Source organism: Mobula birostris, chromosome 5, assembly GCF_030028105.1.
Source record: "Mobula birostris isolate sMobBir1 chromosome 5, sMobBir1.hap1, whole genome shotgun sequence".
Taxonomy (NCBI): domain Eukaryota; kingdom Metazoa; phylum Chordata; class Chondrichthyes; order Myliobatiformes; family Myliobatidae; genus Mobula; species Mobula birostris.
The window spans coordinates 43,583,534-43,607,461 of NC_092374.1; positions in this window are offsets into that span (position 1 = coordinate 43,583,534).

Sequence of the window (23,928 nt, forward strand, 5' to 3'; positions counted from 1 at the left end):
TGAGAAATGATTTGGATCTGCTTCAATTTGCCTACCATCACAACAGGTCACCTGCAGATGAGATTTCATTGGCTCTTCACTCTATCCGGACAGCAAAGGTGCATACACTTCATTGACTACAGCTCAGCATTCAGTACTATCATCTCCTTAAAACAAATCAATAAGCTTCAAGCCTCATACCTACTTGTGCAACTGGATCTTTGATTTCCTCACTTGCAGAACCAGTCTGGTTGAATTAACAAGAACATCTCCTCCACAATCTCCATTAGCACAGGTGCATCACAAGTCTGTGTGCTTAGCCCCCTGCTCCACTCGCTTTATAGTTATGACTGTGAGAATATACACAGCTCCAATGCCATATTTAAGTCTGCTGATGATGCCACTGCCCTCCCCACCACGGAGTACACCTACATGGAGCACTGTCACAGCAAAGCAGCATCTATCATCTAGCTCCACCATTATCCAAGCCATGCTCTCTTCTCATTGCTGCCATCAGTAAGAAGGTACAGGAGCCCCAGGACTTGCAACGCTAGGTGCAGGAACAGTTATTACTGCTGAACCATCAGGCTCTTGAACCAGCGTGGATAATTTCACTCACCTCATCACTGAACTGTTTCCACAAACTATGGACTCACTTTTAAGAACTCCTCACTTCACGCCCTCAATATTCATTGTTTATTTATTATGTGTTGTTTCTCTTTTTTGCATTTGCTCAGTTTGTTGTCCTTTGAACTTTGGTTGTTTGTCTGTCCCATTGAGTGCAGTCTTTCATTGATTCTATTGTGTTTCTTGGATTTACTGTGTATCCCCACAAGAAAATGAATCTCCGGATTCTACATGTGATATATATGTACTTTAATAATAAACTTACTTTGAACTCTATCAGTAAACTTGTAATAAACTCAGCCATGGGAGAGGATATTGTGTCAGAGAGTGTTTGTGAAATTGGTGCAAAGCCACATACTCACTGGGCTACGCATGTTATATTTAGCATTGACTGTGTCTGAAATCATTCCGATAGTAATATTTTTCTAAAGAAAGCCATCTAATTTGCATTTTAATAAATTCAATGGAGTTTTTCTGTTGTTTCTCTAGGGCACGTGTTCCATTGATTAATCAAATATGCACTGAAATATTATTTCCTGTGATTAGTATTGAATTTTCCCCAATACATTGTGCCAGATTTGTTGTTTTTCTTCATGATTAAGTCAAGGTTCAAGTTCAATGCTTTTAAATGTGATTGAAGGACTACAACTGCTTACAAATGAGTTGGATAATGAGATAGAAGGTCTCCCGATGAATAATATAGGAATTCCTGCCATTGTTCTTTGAGGAAAAAGCTGATGAGGAATCTTCATCCTATCTGAACATCTGTAAGGAGGTTCTAATGTGGTGCATGTCATGTGGATATGTCGGAGGAAAGATCCTTTGGATCACAGGCAGTAAGACTACCAATGTACCTAAAATATGTACAGAGAAGAGTCTGCAGGAAGAACAGACATTATAGCAAATGAAACAGGGATTACCAATTCTACATGTGTCTCTGCAGCCATATCTGATAGAGTTTTCCAAAAGAAGCTGGTGATTTGAGTGTGTCTTTGGTCTGAAGGAGACCTGCACATCATAGAATGTCATATAGCTAGGTTTAACAATGTCACATTGGTAGATGATAGAGTAAGCTGAATAACAGGTCAAAAATATTTTTTAAAATTGTAATGCCCTAGTTAAGATATATACTGCTATGTTGTAGGTATTTCATTTCAGTAGTTTTCTGCAAAAGCAGAGTGTCCTGCTGGTAGAATGTTTTAGTTACAGCTAGAGATAAGAGCCCTGCTGTTCCACTTAGGAATGTTGTTTCAGCCAATCAGAATAAAGTTCTAGAGAGGCTTGGTGACAGACAGTATGGTTCACGGGTCTTTTAGGGTGGGAGCTGCAGAGGACACAGGAGGGAAGATACTGAGAATGCCATAGGAAGGAGCATCCCTGGTGCACAAAGTGCTTTGTGCAGATGAATGGCTGCAAGGAGGAAGGGCCAATACTCCTGAGAGTGAGGCCATTTGTCTGATATGGATTTTGAGCGAAGTTCAGAATGTGGTGTGTGCTTTCACGCAGACCATTGTTCATTGTTCTCACCGCTGAGCCCATGCCTGTTAGCAGAGCTGGCTAACAAGCCAAGTTTGCAAACGAGCCCACTGAGGGGGTTGCAAAATGAAAACATATTTATGGCAAATAGATTTCAAAGTAGGCAAACTCAAGATTTTCGCATTTTACTTAAAATAACTCTTACATACGGGTTTGTTCCCTCCTCCCAAAAATCTTTCTTTAACCTTCTTCATTTTATGATCCCAAACACATCCCAAGGACAATAATTATGGGTGTAATCTTCCTTCTGTTTGCAATATTATTATCCTATTTGCCTGCTATAAGACCCTGGACTGGCCAACACTGGAATGTTTGTTAAGTAATCATCAGCACAACAAAAAGGTTTTAATGGAAAACAAAATGAATTTAAATGGATGTTCTGAAATCTGTTGACGAGGTTTTCTCCCCTGGGATTTACACTACCTCATGTCTATTGGGACAGACGTAACCATGTGAGAGGCATCTTGTTATTTAAATGAAGACTTGTAACTTCTGGTGACATTTCACATTGCAGGGATGCAGAACAAATGCTTGTGTTTGTACGTACTAAGTCTTGAGCATTTGCTTTCCTGCTGAAACCATGTTTGAAAGGGTCAGCACTGACATCAGCCTCCCTGCGGCATCTTGGGATAGAAATTTCAGTCAATTATCAGTCAATTTTTTTCAGTCAATTTTTGTTCACTATGAATTATGTGTTCTTGCTAAAGGCATGAATACAAAAGGCTAATGGAAAGTTACCCTTTCTAACCACGTACTGAAGTACAAGAGGGTGGAAGCTTGTAACAGCTTTAGAAGATCCTGGTAAGACTACACAAGAATTACAGTCAGCATTTCTGGGCATCACACACTGTAGAGACATTTGGCGTCCGTGAGTTCTCAGATTTTTTCCCTTCACTATCAGATTTCTGAACAGTCCATGAACACGGCCTCACCATTTTGCTCCCTTTTTTGCACCACTTTTTATTTTTTGTATATTTCTTATTGTAATTTAGAGTATTTTTGCATATTGACTGTGTTGCTGCAGTAAAACAACCTATTTCACAACACACAGTCTGTCAGTGATAATAAACCTTATTCTGATTCTGTTCCTGCGCAAAACACAGATATAACCAAATAATACCTGAATCTCAAAGGTCTGCTTGACAAGACATTACATTTGTTGAGGCTGGAGTTTGGAAAATCCAGCAAAGCCTTAATTGACTGTTTTAGGTGACTTTGAAGAAAATCATATGCTCTGCTTGTATGGAGTCTAGGGTCAGAGCTGAATCTAACAAATAAAGTCAAGCCTTTCGACAGTGGTTCCAAAACAGTCCTGCGTACCAAGGACAGAAATAATTCCATTTCCCAAAATGTGTTTTTTGTAAAATAAGCTTGAAGTCAAATGGAGTATGTCATAAGTCAAAGACAAAATTGAGTTTATTGTCATCTGTGCATGTACACACAGATGAATTGAAAAGAACTTTCTGGTAACAGCATCAAAGTCATATAACATCAGTTAAACAGCATTCCCAAGGAAAGCACTAATCATGCACAATATTTTACAAGAAATACCGTAGAACAAATTAAACAAGTCCATATTAATGCAAAGTGATCAAAATGGACACAGAGTTGCTACACTCTAGTGATTGAGGTTGTGTCATTTGGCTTAATAACTTAAATGACTGAAGGAATGTATCTGTTCTTGAGTCTGTTGTCTGTTGCTGTACCTTCTGTCCGATACTAGTTATGTATTCATGGAGTTATGCTGTAAAACATAGTTTAACAAGTACTAGATTGGAAATGTTTCAAGGGTCATGGGACAAATGTTGAAAAATAGGGTTAGATTAGATACTTTATTACTCTATGAATCTTCATCATTTAATGTCAAATTAGGCTCAAGGGGATATAAAATTTAATCCTTTGCCTACATTCCAGTACAAGAATTACCATTCTCAAATTTTCTGACCTACATACACCAATCCCCTTAATCTTCATATCCTGTCAGTCCTATTCTTTTTGGCAGAGAAACCAGAGATCTCTTCATAGGTGCCAATAATGGTGCCCATGAAATACAGACTCTGCTTATGAGACCTGTTCAACAAAATCTATCTATGTGGATCCCTTGGGAACTTCACAGTGATTTCTTGTGATAATATTTGTTAGCACTTATGTCCTAGGACTAGATTGATGGAAGTAGTAGTGTAATAAACTGTCCACAGTTATCAGTACTTGTCATGGTGCCAGCAATATGGACCAACTTGTGGTCTCTTGTTCAGTCTGTGCAAATCCCTGCAGCATCTGGTGACTGTGTGATCTCCGTCTCGGAGGCAATTTTGAACAGATGCACTGTGGAGAGAATTCTAGCTGGTTGCATTGCTGTCTGGTATGGAAGGGGCCACTGCACGGAACTGGAAAAAGCTGTAGGAAATTGCTAACTCAGCCAGCTCCATCATGGATATTAATCTCCCCAGCAGCAAGGACATCTTCAAAGGGTGATGCTTCAAAAAGGTGGCATCCATCATCAAGAACCCTCATCAGCCAGGACATGCCATCTTGTATTTACTACCATCAAGGAGGTGGTACAGGAGCCTGGAGACACACACTCAATGTTTTAGGGATAGCTTCTTCCCCTCTGTCATCAGATTTCTGAATGGTCAATGAACCCATGCATCCTCCCTCACTATTTTTTTTTGCTCTCTTTTTGCATGACTTACTTAATTTAATATTTTAATATGTAACTTTATTTCTTATTGTAATATTAAATCTGATTCTCATTCTGATTCTGATTCTAATGCAATCCCTCTGCCCAAGACCACAGGGAATTGCAGAGAGATGTGAACACAGCTCAGACCACCATAACAAATAACCTCCCCTCCATGGACCCTGGTTACATTTCTCACTCCTCTGGAAAGCAGCCACCACCCATTTTGGTCATCCTCTCTTCTCACTTTTTCAATCAGGCAGAAGATCCAGAAGTTTGACAACACACAACACCAGGTTTAAGGCCAGCTTCTATCCTGTTGCAACAAGATGACTGATAGTCATAGTCATAGTCATATTTTATTGATCCCAGTGGAAATTGGTTTTCGTTACAGTTGCACCATAAATAATTAAATAGTACTAAAACCATAAATAGTTAAATAGTAATATGTAAATTAAATTATGCCAGGAAATAAGTCCAGGACCAGCCTATTGGCTCAGGGTGTCTGGCCCTCCAAGGGAGGAGTTGTAAAGTTTGATGGCCACAGGCAGGAATGACTTCCTATGACACTCTGTGTTGCATCTCGGTGGAATGAGTCTCTGGCTGAATGTAGTCCTGTGCCCAACCAGTACATTATGTAGTGGATGGGAGACATTGTCCAAGATGGCATGCAACTTAGACAGCATCCTCTTTTCAGACACCACCGTCAGAGAGTCCAGTTCCATCCCTACAACATCACTGGCCTTACGAATGAGTTTGTTGATTCTGTTGGTGTCTGCTACCCTTAGCCTGCTGCCCCAGCACACAACAGCAAACATGATCGCACTGGCCACCACAGACTTGTAGAACATCCTTAGCATCATCCGGCAGATGTTAAAGGACCTCAGTCTCCTCAGGAAATAGAGACAGAAATAAAGATTGGCAGGAGGCAAAGAGTAGAAATAAAGGGAACATTTTCTAGTTGACTGCCGGTGACTAGTGGTGTTCCACAAAGGTCTGTGTTGGGACCGATTCTTTTTACATTATATGTTAATGATTTGGAGGACGGAATTGATAGGTTTGTTGCAAAGTTTGCAGACGACATGAAGATAGGTGGAGGGGCCAGTAGTTTTGAGGAGGTAGAGAGGCCATAGAAGGACTTAGATTAGGAGAATAGGTAAAGAAATGGCAGATAGAATATAGTATTGGGGAGTCTATAGGTAGAAGAAATGAAAGTGTTGACTATCTTCTAAATAGAGAGAAAATACAAAAATAAAACTGATGTGTAAAGGGACTTGGGAGTCCTTGTGCAGGATTCCCTAAAGGTTAATTTGGAGTTTGAGTCTGTAGTAAGGAAGGCAAATGCAATGTTAGCATTCATTTCAAGAGGCCTAAAATATAAAAGGAAGGGTGTAATGTTGAAAATTTATAAAACACTGGTGAGGCCTCACTTGGAGTACTCTGAGCAGGTCTGGGCTTCTTATTTTAGAAAGGGTGTGCTGAAACTGGAGAGGGCTCAATAGAGGTTAACGAAAATGATTCCAAGATTGAATGGCTTGTCATATGAAGAGTGTTTGATGGTTGTAGTCCTGTATTCACTAGAATTCAGAAGAACGAGGGGTGACCTCATTGAAATCTATCAAATTGTGAAAGACTTTGATAGAGTAGATGTGGAGAGATGTTTCCTATGCTGGGACAGTCTAAGACCAGAGGACACATAGTCAGAATACATGGCATTGTTTTAGAACGGAGATGAGAAGGGATTTCTTTAGCTAGAGGATAATGCATTTGTGGAATTCTTTGCAACAGGCAGTTGTGGAGGCCAAGTCTTTATATATATCAATATATATATATATATATATTTAAGGGTGAGGTTGAAATTCTTTATAGGTCAGGACATGAAGGCAGGAGATTGGGCTGAGAGGAAAGTCGGATCAGCCATGATGAAATGGCAGAGCAGGCTCAATGGGCCAAATGGCCTAATTCTACTCCTATATTTTATGGTCTTATAGTCTATTCCATTACTGCTATTCCTTTTGTAATAACTCACAGCATTTTTGTATCGAATGATCTGTATGAATGGCATGCAAAATATTTTTTTTTACTATTTGTTGGTCCATGTGACAATACTGAAATAATTACCAATTATCAATGAACATGTGCCAGCTTAAACTGGGAAGTTGCTATTAGTCTTATGATCACCCAACAGCAAATAATACCATGCATGCATATTAGTCAAATCCAGACCTCTCCCCAGACACAATTCCTATATGCCATGCTTATGTCTGCCAGCATTCACATGCTAAAGGTGGTATTATATCCAGTGCCCATATATGGAGGAATGGAATTCCTGCCAACAGATTTAAATGGTATTCCTACAATGCATATTCTGGATCCAATGTAAAATTATTTGGTTGCATTCTTGTTTCTCAGCGTAAAACTCCAATGTGAAAGGCAGGTGGAAGTTACTAGTTGCCCTGATCTGAGTAGACTAGATGTGAACAAGGAAGTGTTGCAGGCCTGGCTCAGATTTGGGGAGACCTCTTCTCAGAAACAGATGGGTTCCTTGTAGCAATACAGGACCTAAAGGTTAACACAAAAAATATCAAAAAATGCACAATAAAAGACCAACAAGTCAAGATGATAAATGTATAAAATGCAAAGGAAAACCTGAAACAATCCAACACATTATAGGATCCTGTAGCAGTTTAACACAATCTGTTTACTTATGTAGGCACAAATACGTGGGAAATATCATTCATCAAAAGCTTGCTTTAAGAGAAAAACTCATATAAATGAAATCACACCCTACTATAAATACAAGCCTGATCCCATTTTAAAGTTAGAATATCACAAATTATGACCAGTTATTACAGATAGGACAATCCATAATAACCATATTGATATAATATACAGGATAAACAAACAAGGACAACTTATTTAATAACTTATTATAGCCATTCCAAACACACATAACTTACAGAAATCAATGTGAAAATCACCAGAAATACACTGAATTAAAAGAGGAAATTGAAAGATTTTGGAACATGACCAAGATATACATTGTCCCAGAGGAGAAGTCACAAATGATCCATCTATATATCATCCTTTTACTTGATTATAAAATTGTAACATCATGTATCTCACAACTGATCACCATTCACTTAGATAACCATAATATACTTACAGAAAAGCAGAATGGATGTTGTAAGAGTACGAAAGGATGTAAAGAACAACTGATAATAGATTCCATAATTCTAACTCAAGTCCGGTGGAAAAGCAGAAATCTTTCACATTGTTATACTGTATTGACTACCAAAAAGCATTTGATTCTGTCCCGCACTCACAGATAATAGAAGTTATATATATAGATAGATAGATAGATATAGATATATATAAACTACACCCAATACTGTGAAATTCCTTCAAGTCTGATTAAGCATTGCCATAGTATAATTTCCCTATCCATTACAAACACTATTATCAAAATAAACCAAGGCATTTTCCAGGGTAACTCTCTAAGCCCACTTTTGTTCTGTCTAGCTTGAAATTCATACTGTAACTTACTGCATCTGATGAAAACTGTGTATCAAATCAGAAACAATAAAACGAATGATACCTTGACACACCTTCTATATATGGTCAATTTGTAACTATACACCCTGTCATCAGTCAAGCTAAAACAATTAAACCAAATAGTAGAATTGTTTTTGAAAGGCATAAATGTAAACTTTGGACCAGATAAGAGTAGAACATCAAACATAAAGAAAGGTACAATAGAGGTCATAGAATATAAAACAAAGCAGCAGGATACAATACAACTGATGGATGAATATGAACATGTAAGTATCTGGGATACCAAGAGGCAAAAAAAATAGATCAAAGTGTGACAAGGGGAAACTTTTAACAGATTTTACTTCAAAGCTTAAGAAAACCTGCCAAACAGATCTGAATAGTAAAAATGTAACAAAGGCAACAAACACTTTTTTTATATCCATATTACCATATTCTTTTGGCATTATAACTTGGTCTTAAACTAATCTGGAAAATTTACAAAGTAAAATAAGAAATGAAGTGACAAGTTTTAGAAAACATGTACACTTGAATGCGCTTAGACTAACACTACCTAGGACAGAAGGAGGAAGAAGAATAACAGTTATAAAAAAAAAATTACATATGTAATGCCCTGGGTAAGATTTCTACTGTCCTGCAGTGAGGTATTTTAGTTTAGCATTTTCCTGTAAAAGCAGTATGTTCTGCTCGCAAGAGAGGTTTGGCTTTGGTTAATGATGAAGGACCATGTTGTCCAATTTAGGAATGTGATGTCAGCCAGTCGGGGTAGTCTTGCTATGTGTTGTAGCTAGCTGCCCTGTAGAACTTCGGAGAGTGCTGGGCTGGAGCAGTTTTTGGAAGGACAGTAGTCTGGTTTGGGGTCTTTTTTAGTGGGAGCTGTGGAGGGGGCACAAGAAAAGATGCTGCAGTATGCCATTCAAAAGAGAATCCCCGTCGTAAGAAGTGCTTTGTGCAGATGCAAACATGAAGAAATCTGCAGATGCTGGAATTTCAAGCAACACACACAAAAAATACTGGTGAATGCAGCAGGCCAGTCCTGATGAAGGGTCTTGGCCCGAAACGTCGACTGTACCTCTTCCTGTAGATGCTGCCTGGCCTGCTGCATTCACCAGCACTTTTTGTGTGTGTTGCTTTGTGCAGATGAATGGCTCCAAAGAGGAAGTGCCAATTATGCTGAGAGAGCTAGTTCCTGATGATCTATAAGGGAACTTCAGGCTGTGGCACATGCTTTCATGCAATCCATGGGTTCCATACATGAGGGAAGCGATAGAGCCCCGACTACTCCAGAAATGATCTCTAATATTTATGTGCATATTGGACTGGTTTAACTGTAGTGGGATCTTTTAATTTTTTTCGTGTAACTATGAATTTGATACGTATATATATTTCTTTATAATTTAATTCCATTTGACGATCAGCTAATTTTCTGGCAACGACGACATGGAGCAGAATTTAGACAACATTCACTACAATCAATGTTCCTTAATCGAAACATCACAATTTCCTTCTTTGGTTAACCCCAAAATCATACCGACCCAAGGCGTATCTTGCTTATGGAAGGTGGCTTTATCAGTGTTGAGTCACATGGTTGTTAGCAGAGTTAGCTAATGAGACAAGTTTGTGTACAAGCCCCGTGAGAGGGTTACATTTGTGGGGTGCTCATACGGAATCGTGTGAGTACTATTTGAGGATTGATTGAATGGTTTATTTGTAAGCCAGTGTTTAAACCAGTGTTTGTGGAAAGTGAAATGTGCTGTAATTAAGGTATTTTATTATGGATATCATGGAAATTAAGGTTTGGTATGATTCAAAGAGTATATCAGTAAGTAACATTTGTGTTCTGAGTGAGATGGATATTAGAGTTCCCGATGAATTCTGTAAAAGTATTGGGGAAAGTTACACTGATTGAATGATGTTTTGGCCAATCAGCTGGTAAGGATGTCACACTAGTGAAGGCTACCAGTGACATGACTGAAATTGCGCTGCCCAATAAGATGGAGAGTCTGGGGAGGCGAGGGTGGATGCAGCTGGGGGTCAATACATTAAAGACAAATAGTACATAGCTGAGGGTGAAGACTTTAAAGTCAAGTTATTTTCACTTCTGCAAAGTGAGGAAAAGGATTGTCAAACAACAGGAATTCTGCAGATGCTGGAAATTCAAGCAACACACATAAAAGTTGCTGGTGAACGCAGCAGACCAGGCAGCATCTCTAGGAAGAGGTGCAGTCGACGTTTCAGGCCGAGACCCTTCGTCAGGACTAACTGAAGGAAGAGTGAGTAAGGGATTTGAAAGTTGGAGGGAGAGGGGGAGATCCAAAATGATAGGAGAAGACAGGAGGGGGAGGGATGGAGCCAAGAGCTGGACAGGTGATAGGCAAAAGGATTGTCAGATGTGAGAAGTCTAATAAGTCCTTCAGCTGTTGATTTAAATTCTGGTACAACCCCGACTACTCCAGAAATGAGTTTGTGTGTACATTGGACTGGCTTAACTGTAATGGGGTATTTTAATTATTTCATGATGGTCTTCAAGGGAATTTCAGGCTGTGGCGGGTGCTTTCTCACAGACCATATGTTTCATGTGTAAGTGAAATGGTTCACTCCTGACTACTCCAGAAATAAGCTCCAACATTTATGTGCACCATGGACTGGTTTAACTGTAATGGGCTCTTTTTCTATTTTTCTTCTGTAACTGTAAATTTGGTAAATATATTTCTTTATAATTTTATGCCGGTGTAGGATCTGTTAATTTTACGGTGATAACTTTGCATGGAGCAGTATTTACACAGCATTCTCTCAATTTGATGTTACTTTAACCAGAACATCACGACACTCCTGTTTGGTTGAATCCCAGATCATAATGATCTTAGACATATTGTTTATGAAAGGTGGCCTTCTCACTGCTGAATCATGTGGCTGTCAGCAGAGTTAGCTAACGAGCCAAGTTTGTTTATGATCTCCAGTGTGAGGCTTATACACAACAGTCAGATAAAACCTCTAAGGATATATTTTCGTCAACGAAAACAGGATTCAGCACTCGACACAAGCATATGCAATACTGAAACGAAGTATGCACTTCCAAAATTCAATGAATGCACAACCCAGAAAAATGAAGAAATTATCACTATAGAAGAAAATGTTAACCAGTGCAAGAGCGTGACCCTCCATGGAAGACATCCCCACAATCTGAGCAGACTAAATGGGAACATGGAAGCATCGAACATCTGGCTCAGAGTTGAAGACCTCTTACAAGAAACAGAAGAGTTCCTTGAGGCAATACAGGACCAGTGGTTCACACAAAATATTATCAAAAGTACAAAATAAAAGAACAATAAATTCAAAGGTTAAATGCAGAATATGCCAAGAGAAACCAGAAGCAATCCAGTACATTACAGGATCCTGCAGCAGTTTAACACAATCTGATTACTTACACAGGCACAATCAAGTGGTAGACATCAATCACCAAAATCTTGGTTTAAATTCCAAACTCCTAAATGACACCATACCCCACTATAGTACAAGCCTGATCCAGTATTGAGTCAAAGTGTCCCATGAATTATATTACAGTAATCTGTTATTACAGATAGGACAGTCCATAATAAACTTTAGGATCTAATAATACAGGATAAACAAGAAAGAACAAATTACTTAATAGATATAGCCATTCCAAACATTGAGAATTTTCTCAATATTCCAAATATTGAGAAAGTGAGATGAGGAGTCCTTGAAAGTGAGTTCCCGGGTTATAGGAACAGTTCAGTGATAGAATGAATAAAGTTATCCCCTTTGGTTCAAGAGCTTGGTAGCTGAGGAGTAATAACTGTTCTGAATCTGCTGGTGTGGATCCTAAGGCTCCTGTACCTTTTTCCTGATGGCAGCAGTGAGAAGAGAACATGGCCTGGATGGTGGGGTCCCTGATGATTGGCTGCTGCTTTACTGCAACAATGCTCCATGTAGATGTTCTCAGTGTTGGGGAAGGTGTTACCTGCTATGGACCTGGTGGCATGATGCAACTAGTTAATATACTCTCCACCACGTATCTATAGAAGTTGGTCAAAATTTTAAATGTCATGCTAAATCTTACCATATAACAGCCATATAACCCTATAACAATTACAGCACGGAAACAGGCCATCTCGGCCCTTCTAGTCCGTGCCGAACTCTTACTCTCACCTAGTCCCACCGACCTGCACTCAGCCCATAACCCTCCATTCCTTTCCTGTCCATATATCTATCCAATTTAACTTTAAATGACAACATCAAACCTGCCTCAACCACTTCTGCTGGAAACTCATTCCCCACAGCTATCACTCTCTGAGTAAAGAAGTTCCCCCTCATGTTACCCTTAAACTTTTTCCCTTTAACTCTCAACTCATATCCTCTTGTTTGAATCTTCCCTACTGTCAATGGAAAAAGCCTATCCACTTCAACTCTATCTATCCCCCTCATAATTTTAAATACCTCTATCAAGTCCTCCCTCAACCTTCTACGCTCCAAAGGATAAAGACCCAACTTGTTCAACCTTTCTCTGTATCTTAGGAGATGAAACCCAGGCAACATCTTAGTAAACCTCCTCTGTACTCTCTCAATTTTATTGACATCTTTCCTATAATTCGATGACACAATACTCCAGATTTGGCCTTACCAATGCCTTATACCATTTCAACATTACATCCCAACTCCTAAACTCAATGTTCTGATTAACAAAGGCCAGCATACCAAAAGCTTTCTTCACCCCATCCACATGAGATTCCACCTTCAGGGAACTATGCACCATTATTCCCAGATCCCTCTGTTCTACAGCATTTTTCAATGCCCTATCATTTACCATGTATGTCCTATTTTGATTAGTCCTACCAAAATATAGCACCTCACATTTTTCAGCATTAAACTCCATCTGCCATCTTTCAGCCCACTTTTCTAACTGGCCTAAATCTCTCTGCATGCTTTGAAAACCTACTTCATTATCCACAATGTCACCTATCTTAGTATCATCTGCATACTTACTAATCCAATTTACCACCCCATCATCCAGATCATTAATGTATATGACAAACAACATTGGACCCAGTACAGATCCCTGAGGCACACCGCTACACAATGTCCTCCAATCTGACACACAGTTATCCACCACTACTCTCTGGCGTCTCCCATCCAGCCACTGCTGAATCCATTTTACTACTTCAATATTAATGCCTAATGATTGAACCTTCCTAACTAACCTTCCATGTGAAACCTTGTCAAAGTCCTGAAGTCCATATAGAGAACATCCACCGCTTTACCCTCAACTTTCCTAGTAACCTCTTCAAAAAATTCAATAAGATTTGTGAAACATGACCTTCCACACACAAATCCATGTTGACTGTTCCTAATCAGGCCCTATCTATCCAGATAATTATATATACCATCTCTAAGAATACTTTCCATCAATTTACCCACCACTGACGTCAAACTCACAGGCCGATAATTGTTAGGTTTACTCTTAGAACCCTTTTTAAACAATGGAACTACATGAGCAATGCACCATCCCCGTTTCTAATGACATTTGAAATATTTCTGTCAGAGCCCCCTGCTATTTCCACACTAACTTCCCTCAAGGTCCTAGGGAGTATCTTGTCCGGACCCAGAGACTTATCCACTTTTATATTCCTTAAAAGCGCCAGTACTTCCTCTTCTTTAATCGTCATACTTTCCATAACTACCCTTCTTGTTTCTTTTACCTTACACAATTCAATATCCTTCTCCTTAGTGAATACCAAAGAAAAGACATTGTTCAAAATCTCCCCCATCTCTTTTTGAAGTCTTCACAAACTTCAAATGAAGTAGGAGAGCTGTTGTGCTTTCATTATAATTGCACTTATGTGCTAGGCCCAGGACAAATCTTCTGAAATGATAACATTGAAGAATTTACCGTTGCTGACCCTCTCCACCTCTGTTCTCTGTTAAGCACTGGCTATTAATATCAACTATTATATTTATTTATCAACTATACTCACATTTTATCATGCCAGAAAGCTACAGGCTGACTTTAGTATTTGCTGGTCTTTTATCTATTATTCCCTTTGTTATACGTATGCGACTTAGATAACAAGGAGATGCGATGTAATAGTGTTCAGAAAGTGAGAGTTCGCAGAGGAGGGAATATTATATGCAGGGCCAGAGCTAGTGGAAGCGTAAACTGACAGAAAGTGTGCAGTGTTACCAACTGTGGTTCAACTCACTTAGTTATCATTCAGAATTATGCTTCTGAAGTTGAATTTCTGAGCAGCGTGTTCAGAATGACAATGGAGATGATTTACGAGGCAGAAGAATCTTTCTTTCACCGATTCTTGAAGGAGGGGAGTTCAAAAAGAATAGAATTATTCCCTCCATTTGTCCATCAGGGGAATAGCATCACCCTCCTCCTGTTTCCCAGGAGAAAGGGATTCTACCCTGCCAAAGGAACAGGATCCACCTCTTTACATCCCTAAAGAAATAGAATTCCCTTCCTCCTGTCTCTCGGGAGAATAGGATAAACTTACTCCCATTTCTTGAGTGACTAGGGTTTCCCTCCTCCTTTTCCTCAAGGAATAGGATTTGTCTCCTGCTGGGGAAAACCATGCAGTCACAGGGAGAATGTGCAAAATCTACACTAATAGCACTGCAGATCAGTGTCAAACTAATAGTTACAGGTAGCTGGAGAACTGAGGCACTGGCTTTGTCTCTAAGGGATTCCAATGTACTGATCAGTGGCAACTTCACAACATCGGAGACAGAAGTAAGAATGGGCTATTTCATATCCTGTGCCTGCTGCACCATTTTACAAAAAATTTCACCGATCTTTTACCCCAATGCGTTTCCCATATTCCCCAATTGTCTTAATATCTAATAATCCCACAGTCCCTGTCGAACACACTCAGCAATGGAGTCTCCATGGTAAAATGGGTGAAGATATCCAAAAGTTTGCTGCCTTTACGGTGAAGAATTAACTTCTCATCTGAGGGGTGATTGGATATCGTGACTCATGCTCAAGAAACCATTGTGCTTGCATATAACCTGCCACGGCCAGTAAAACCTTTGTATATTTCAATGAGATCATCTCATTTTCTTCCAGGGTCAGGGGTGAATAGGCCCAGTTTTCTTAATCTCTCCTCATTGAATAAATTCTCTCAGCCGAGACATCATTTTGAATGCCTCAGGTGTTTTCCGTGTGGAGTTTGCATGATTTCCCAGTGACCACAAGGATTTCCCCCAGATGCTCCACTTTTGTCCAACCCCCCAAAGATATGAAGTTTAATGGGTTAATTAGCTACTGTAATTTCCATTAGTATGTAGGAAAATGGTAGAGTCTGGGGTGAGATGGTGAGAATTGGGGGAGAATAAAAATGGGATTAATATAGGATTAGGGAAATGGGTGGTTGATAATCAGCATGGATTTGATGGGTTTTTGGGCCACTTTCTGAACTGAATTCTTCTTTTGACTCTGTTCCTCCACTGTGTACATCATTTCCTTGGGAAAACAAGACCTGCACAAATTATTCCATGCACAATTTCATTTTAAGGTATTTTTTTTTAAACATACTCCAGAGTGATGAAGTCTACACACTAGTTTCATTAAGAAGCAGTGAAGAAAATGTGGCTTTTAAGTGAAATAGAATTGAAACACCATGGCTTCCCTGACTGCGTAAGTCTAGGAAAGACACTCTCAAATTCCGCCAAATTCATGTGATGGAGATGGCTCGATCCCACCCCAAACCCCAGTTTATGTGGATGCTGTGTCGTCTGCTACCCTGTTACAAATCAGTGCCACAAAATAACAGACAGCACACTGCATACGATTAAAGGAATTATATTTATGAATCTTAACTTAATTAAAGGGTTAATAAAGAATAAGAAAAAGAAAAGGGCCCATTCTAATTAAACAGTCAAACGTGCACAAGTTGGAGATTTTGAATTCCTTTGTCAATCACGCGCTGGGCCCTCGGTCAGGGTGAACGCCCACACCACCTTCCGAACGTCGCTCGCAATCTATCTTGAACAAACGGGTCTCCCACCGGATTGTATGCTATGTCCAGTTCTCCCCAGCGTTTTCACTCTTCATCTCCCAATGAACAAAAGCCCCAAGCCCAACCTTAATGTCCCTCACCAGAGAAACTTCCCCTTAATTTGACCATCCTAAATGGATGGCACACATTTTTTCTCATCTCTTATCTTCAACTATAACCCAAACAAGCTGAAAACAAGTTGCTTTTACAGAACTGCCAAAATGAAATACATACAGCGTAACAGTAATAATATGAACCAGGGCATTATAGAATCTGGATAAGCAAAGATATAACAGGGGATGATGGCCATGCCATCATATCACAGCTACTAATGGGCAGGAGTTACAGAAGTCTGAAGATCCACAATACCAGGTTCAAGAACATCTACTTTCTTTCAACTATTTTGCTCTTGAACCAACCAGCACAACCATAATCACAACAGTTTAGCAACACCATGATCACTTTGATCACCTTGTACAAAAACTGACATTATTTTGTTTTGATCACCTTGCACTAAAATACATGTTTTAAAAGTACTTATTTAAAAAAATATGGCGTATCAGAACATATAGAACATAGAACAGTACAGCACAGTACAGGCCCTTCGGCCTACAATGTTGTGCCGACCATTAAACCCTGCCTCCCATATAACCCCCCACCTTAAATTCCTCCATATACCCGTCTGGTAGTCTGATAAATTTCACTTTAAATAGGTATTATTTATGCCTATCTTACACCTTTCTTTTGAATGCTTCTTATCTTAAACTATGTGTCTGTTGATGATACTGCAAGTAAGTTTTTAATTGCACATGTGCTTACATGTACTTGTGCATACAAGAATAAATTCAATTTTGGCTTTAGTTTCATCCAGTTCACCATGATTTTATTGATTGTCAGAGCAGTTTTTAAGGGCTGAGTGTTCACTCCTACTACTAATTTACCTGTCCATGTCCAGGTTCATATTTTGAAAAATCAACACTCTCAGTGTCAAATGCAGATCCATTTTTGGGCATAAATTTTCCCAGCTATGTTTTCCTGCTCAACAGTCACACAGATAAATTACTGCATGCTAATTCTTTTGTAAAAATATTACCCTATTGTTGCAATATCATTTTCCCCACCAATAACCTTGGCAGGAAAACTACTGTTTAGTTGAAGACTGCTTTTATCCAAAAGTATTTTCTTATGGGTTGTAATGAACTCATTGTTTTCACTGTTGGCACAAACATAACTTGTGTGGTTAACTCTTTAGCCAAGATTCTTTGCAGTATTTGAAAATGTGTTCTGTAATCACAAATTATGTTTGATAAAGAGAGATTTGTAACTAACACCTACTGTTTGTGTGTTGATTACTAATCTTCTTTTATATGTGTTTTTCAAGGCACCAATGTTCTTCCCTAAATCTGTTTCAAGCTGAGCAACAGAGACAATTAACAAAATGTTCAGGTCTAGATTTCTCAAAACCTGAAAACTGGTGATCATTTGTCATTCCTTCATTCAGCATTATCTCAGCCCCAAAACTTCTATTCGAATGATTCACACTGAATAAAATAGAACATCAATTTGCAATTCATCCTTTCACCTCAGGCGTACGTCTACCAAAAAGAAATCCAGTCCTTCATCTCCAAACATCCAACCTGGATTCCTCCAGTTCATGTTTCCATGAGAATTTTAAATGCTTCCCACAGCATCACTAACTCCCTAACCCCACAAACTTGATCTACCCCCTCAGGAGGAACATTGTTTCCATATTCTAACTTATTATATCTGTAGAAGCCCTTAGTATTCTTTTTTATCTTGTCTGCTAAAGAAGTCATGCCTTCTTTTTTGCCTTCCTGATTTCCTTCTTAAATGTTCTCTTGCTTTCCTTATATTCCACAAGTGCCTCATTTGCTCCTTGCTGCTTGTACCTGCGATGCACCTCCTCCTCCTTCTTAACCAGGGTCTCAACTACCTTTGAAAACCAGGCAGGTGAAGTCCTCTCCATCACAAAGGTGAGTCAGTGTGAAAAAATAGCCCACCTCTTACCTTTGAAATGTAATGTTTCCCTGTAATTCAGGATCTGTAGCAGCATCTGCTACTAAACAACAGCATCTCATCCAATCAATGGAAAATCCAGAACTGGTAAATAGCTGTCATTTGTTATCCCTTAACTTCAGGAATTAAAGAACTGTGTTGTAGTGTTCTTCTCCCATTTTACAGTCATTCTGAAATTGATGAAGGTAGTCTGTATTATCAGCTGTGTGTTGGGCATATGAAGCACAAGCTCCAGGATGAAATCTGGAAAGTAAACTTGTCTAAAACATTGACAACCTTCAGCACACCCATTCCATTATGTGGTTGGGTCTCCAGGTAATTGTTGAGGTGTTATAATCATTTAGGGTTTGTTTACAGAGGAAAGATGACTTCTACATTCTGTCCCATTGGGCCTAAGTAAGTACGTGTGTTCTGGAGAAGGTGATTAATGCAAGTAAATTTGGACTGGGATTGAATTAGTTCATTCCAGGCAAAATGGAACATATGACCAAAATGAAAACTTGTCATAATGTCAACAGAATTGGCAAAGTGGAACTCAGAAAATGCAAAGTGCATGAAAAATCAAGAAGTCATAAGTTTAACATGAGAGAAGGGAGTTTTAAAGGGGATTCAGAGGGTAGTTTATTACCCAGAGAGTGGCTGATACCAAGAACTCACTGGCAGAATAGGTGGTGAAATTAGAAATAATGACTACATTTAAGAGGTGCTTATCCAAACACTTAGTATATGTGGACAACGAGGTCAGTATTGACATGGTGGGCTAAAGGACATCTGCTTCTATACAATATATGTCTGTGGCTCTTATCTAAGTTTTCTGACTATAAATGTAGTCTTGTCTTTTCTAATACTGCATTCACTGCATTGCTCAGTGTCAACATACTGTAATAAGCATCACTTATAATCACATTCATTTGTTCTGAGGAAATAATATGTCGTGAAAATCCTGAAGTAATTAATCCAACACCAGTTTCCTTAAACCTACGAACGTAATTTCATTTCAGTATTGCTAATTTAAAAGGTACTTTGTCAAAACATCAAAATAGAATTTCCCAAATGAAATAAGTAATTCTGAGTGTTATTTCCTGCTGTTAATAATGCCAAACCTCAGGAAATCACAGGAACTAAAACATCTGTTTGAAATTCTGTGAACATTTCTTTGAGGATGACACTACTTAATTCACTGTTTGTAGAAGAAAATGTTGCTACAAAACTCTAATGTATTACGTTGAAGACTACAAATTGAAATTAAATATGGTCAGGTACTTTAATCACCTCTGTCCTGCTGAATCAGCAATGTCTTGTGTTTTGTTAAGGGCACTTGGAAATCTGTAATATTAAAGCTGCATATTAATTGCAATTAAGATAAACAAATATTAAAGAAGTCCTGAACAACAAGCATCTTTCACTTTATAAGAGACATGCAAAGAATATTATTTTTAAACTAAATTAAAATCAGATTAATAGAACAAATAATTACTTTATTTCACACCATGAAACCAGCAACATAAGAACAATCAAAATGGGAGGAATAGGTTATTTCTCCTCTCGTCCCTCCATCTTTCAGTAAAAACATGGCTGGTCTTTAATAACACTAGAAATGTTGAACAAACTCAACAGGTCAGCTGGTTGATTATTACATAATTATATTATTATTGAGATGCAGTGTGGAGTAGGCCTTTCTGGGACTTCGAGCCATGCTACCCAGCAATCCCCCAATTTAATGCCAGCCTATTCCATGGGACAATTTACAATGACAGATCAACTTATCCATCTAGTATGCCTTTGGACTGTGGGAGGAAACCAGAGTTCCCAGAGGAAACCCACATGGTTGCAGGGAGAATGTAGAATGCAGGCAGTGGCGGGAATTGAAAACTGGTCATCTGTACTGTAAAGCTTTGTGCTAACCATTATGCTGCTGCTACTCTTGATGTTTTTCTCAGCCTGTTGATCTTTACTTCAGCACTCTTCTCTACACTTTTCCTTATACACCTTCATATCTAATAATATATCGGTCTTTGACTTGTTTATACTTGGAATCTCCTGGACCCTGTTCTGTACGGAAATCCAAGGGTTCAGCGGCTCAGCACCTTTATGGAAAAGAAATGTCTCTCATATTAAGCGTGTGATATTTGTTGATCCAACATCCCCACATCTAATCTACCAAACTTGAACAATTTTGCGTATTTTAATGAGATCGTCTTCCTTTATTTCCAACTCAGGAGTATATATTCCCTGTCTGTTTAATCTCTCCTCACACAATAAACTCATCAATCTCTGGAATCAAGTTTATACATATTTGCTGCACTTCCATAGATGTGGCTTACAAAGGTAATATGAATGGAGCAATAGACCTGTATCTCCACTTCTATACTCAAAGATTGTTGCAGTAAATATCATTAACTTTATAAATTACTTGTAGTACTTGCTTTTTTTAATTTCTAGAAATCAGGTAGTCCTGAATACCAATATCTCCAATCTTACAACATCCTCATAGTAAATGCTACCTATAATTTAGCAGAACATCAAAGAAACTTGACTAGGGTAACACAAGGAGCAGGCAAACAAACACTTAATCATGATGTTCGTTTTAAAGCAGAAAAGGAAGATAAAGATGGGAAGAGATGTGGAAAACAAGTTCAAGGCTATGTCTCTTGGAAGCTACAGTCATAAACAATAACATTCAGGGATTTCAGATTCTGGGTTATATGACTATAATCAGTGGATGTGGTATATTTGGATTTTCAAAAGGCTTTTGACAAGGTCCCACACAGGAGATTAGTGTGCAAACAAGAAGCAAAGAGTGGGAATAAAGGGGCCTTTTCAGAATGGCAGGCATTGACTAGTGGGGTACCACAAGGCTCAGTGCTGAGACCCCAGTTGTTTACAATATATATTAATGACTTAGAGGAGGGAATTAAATGCAGCATCTCCAAGTTTGCGGATGACATGAAGCTGGGTGGCAGTGTTAGCTGTGAGGAGGATGCTAAGAGGATGCAGGGTGACTTGGATAGGTTAGGTGAGTGGGTAAATTCATGGCAGATGCAATTTAATGTGGATAAATGTGAGGTTATCCACTTTGTTATCCACTTTCTTGAATAGGAAAACAGATTATTATCTGAATGGTGGCTGATTAGAAAAAGGGGAGGTGCAATGAGACCTGGGTGTCATTATACATCAGTCATTGAAAGTGGGCATGCAGGTACAGAAGGCGGTGAAAAAGGCGAATGGAATGCTGGCATTCGTAGCAAGTGGATTCGAGTACAGTACCAGGAAGGTTCTACTGTAGTTGTACAAGGCCTTGGTGAGACCACACCTGGAGTATTGTGTGCAGTTTTGGTCCCCTAATCTGAGGAAAGATATTCTTGCCATAGAGGGAGTACAAAGAAGGTTCACCAGATTGATTCTTGGGATGGCAGGACTTTCATATGAAGAAAGACTGGATGAACTAGGCTTATACTCGTTGGAATTTAGAAGATTGAGGGGGGACCTTATTGAAACGTATAAAATTCTAAAGGGATTGGACAGGCTAGATGCAGGAAGATTGTTCCCGATGTTGGGGAAGTCCAGAATGAGGGGTCACAGCTTAAGGATAAAGGGGAAGCCTTTTAGGACCGAGATGAGGAAAAACTTCTTCACACAGAGAGTGGTCAATCTGTGGAATTCTCTGCCACAGGAAACAGTTGAGGCCAATTCATTGGCTATATTAAAGAGGGAGTTAGACATGACCCTTGTGGCTAAAGGGATCAGGCGGTTATGGAGAGAAGGCAGGTACGGGTTCTGAGTTGGATGATCAGCCATGATCATACTGAATGGCGGTGCAGGCTCGAAGGACCGAATGGCCTACTCCTGCACCTATTTTCTATGTTTCTATGTTTCTATTTTTTTTCCATTTTTGTTCATTTTTTTGTGCAGGGAGGGGATTTGGGAATTGATGATTGTGTTCCCTTTGTTTTCTTTCTTGGTTTTATGGCTATCTGGAGAAAAAAAAATTCAGAGATGTATACTTTAATAAAAAATAAACCCACTTAAACTTTGAGCCTTTTTATTCTGTCCCAATAAACTAGTGTGCTGTATACTTACAAGTTCAATTCAATTCAAATTTAATTGTCATTGAACCATACACGAATACTAATGAATACAGCCAAATGAAACAGTGTTATTATGGGGTCAGGGTGCAAAGCACAGTACAAACAGTCACATACAACACGAAGCACACATAAGATAGCAAGCACAAATAGTATCACAGTCACACAATAAAAGAGTCAAAAACTCACATTATCAATCCACAGTCAACCTCAAAAAAGCCTATATCCTCTAGTATGGATGCCCCCAACTCAGGCGACATGGCAACTCAAGGCCCAGTCCACGCACATGCAAGGCAACAAACCCATATACAACATCAGAAAAAAATACAACCACACAAAATATATTTATATATAGTCCGACCAAACAGCTGCCCGTTGAAAACTTCAGTTGGCCATAACAACCCTCAGTAACATTTGATTAAGCATTCTTTGTTGTTTACATAATTCATTATGGGTTATAGGTAAAAGTATGTGAATAGCAAATGTCATTACACCACTATATCATATGCATCACTAAAGAAGAAACAATATAGATACATTTTCCTGGGCTCCTGTGTTTTTATGTTGATTAGTTTCTGGAGCTACAAAATATAATGTGGTGTACCTCATGCTCCAAGTTATTCTTTCAGCTCCAGGGCTGCAGAGGTGGAAAATGCTTGAGATTGTCTCCATTAAACTTGTCTGGAGATGTTGTACCTGCTTTGTGACATTATGCTATAGACCGTGCTTTTGCACAGGAAAAGACTGGGCCTGCAATCCAGAGCAGATATCATTATTGCAGATAGAGTTCTGTGATTGGACTGAAGGCAGGCAGAGATCTCGTACTGGGTCATGACAGGCACAGCTCCCTCTACATCCTTTTGCTTAATCTTTCCCCAGTATGTCTCTTCTCATCCACGTATATCCTGAGCTGGAGGATTAATAATTCCAGTTTTTGACTCAGCAGAAAGGATCTTTCTGAGTAGACATGCATGCCTACCATTGGGAAGTTGATAACCTTTGACACAGAACACTGAGCAGTACAGGACAGGAACAGGCCCTTCAGCCCACAGTGTTGTGCTGAACTAATTGACCCAGTAATTAAATGCCTAACTAAGCTAATCCCTTCTGCCTACACAATGTCTATTTCCCTCCAATCTTTGCACATTCAGGTGCCTATCAAAGAGCCTCTTAAGTGCCTCTATCATTGTGCCTCCACCACCAATCCTGATAGTACAATCCAGGCATCCACCACTCTCTGTGTAAAAAGCCTGCCTTGCACTTCTCCTTTGAAATTACCTCTCTCACTGTGAAAGGAAGCCTTCTGGTATTACACATTTTGACCCTGGGGAAAGGGTACCTGTTGCCTGCTTCCTCTGTGATTCTCATAGTCCTATAAATATCTATTGGATCTTCCCTCAGCTTTTGCCAC